This window comes from Terrapene carolina, unplaced genomic scaffold (assembly GCF_002925995.2).
Source record: "Terrapene carolina triunguis isolate 2854851 unplaced genomic scaffold, T_m_triunguis-2.0 Scaffold197, whole genome shotgun sequence".
Classification (NCBI taxonomy): domain Eukaryota; kingdom Metazoa; phylum Chordata; order Testudines; family Emydidae; genus Terrapene; species Terrapene triunguis.
Genome location: NW_020664548.1, coordinates 516,642 through 517,028, shown reverse-complemented (window position 1 = coordinate 517,028; position 387 = coordinate 516,642). Strand labels below are relative to the sequence as shown.

The 387-nt window shown below is 74.4% G+C and overlaps 1 protein-coding gene across 1 annotated transcript in view; it reads right to left on the bottom strand.

Annotated features, from left to right (window-relative positions):
- Positions 1-387, bottom strand: part of LOC112106114 (inositol 1,4,5-trisphosphate receptor type 3) — a 96,165-nt gene that overhangs the window by 45,841 nt on the left and 49,937 nt on the right. The gene's annotated exons all lie outside the window — the stretch shown is intronic.

Here is a 387-nt window from a genome sequence, read left to right as displayed (position 1 = left end):
TCCTGCCATTGTCCCTGGCCAGCCCTTCCCCCGCCCCTCTGCTGCCGGTGCCCGGTGCCCACCGGGCCGGGGCTCGCAGCTCGGCAGGCTGAGCAGCAAGCGGCCACCCGCCCGCCCGAGCCCGGCTGTGCTCCTTGTCCCTGCTTTGGCAGCCGGGCTGTTGCCGCACTGAGCCCAGCCAAATGGAGCCTATCCCTCAAGGCTGCTGCCAAGGCGCCCAGACTCCTCCCCCCTCGCCGCTTCTCCTGTCGGCCCCTCTATTGCCGGGCGGCACGCGCCCAGCCCAGCCCCGCCCCGCTGCCGCACATGCTCCTCCCGGCCCCCCGCCGCCGCACATGCTCCCCCCGGCTCGGCCCAAGCGCTCTGGACCTGAACGGGCCCAGCAGC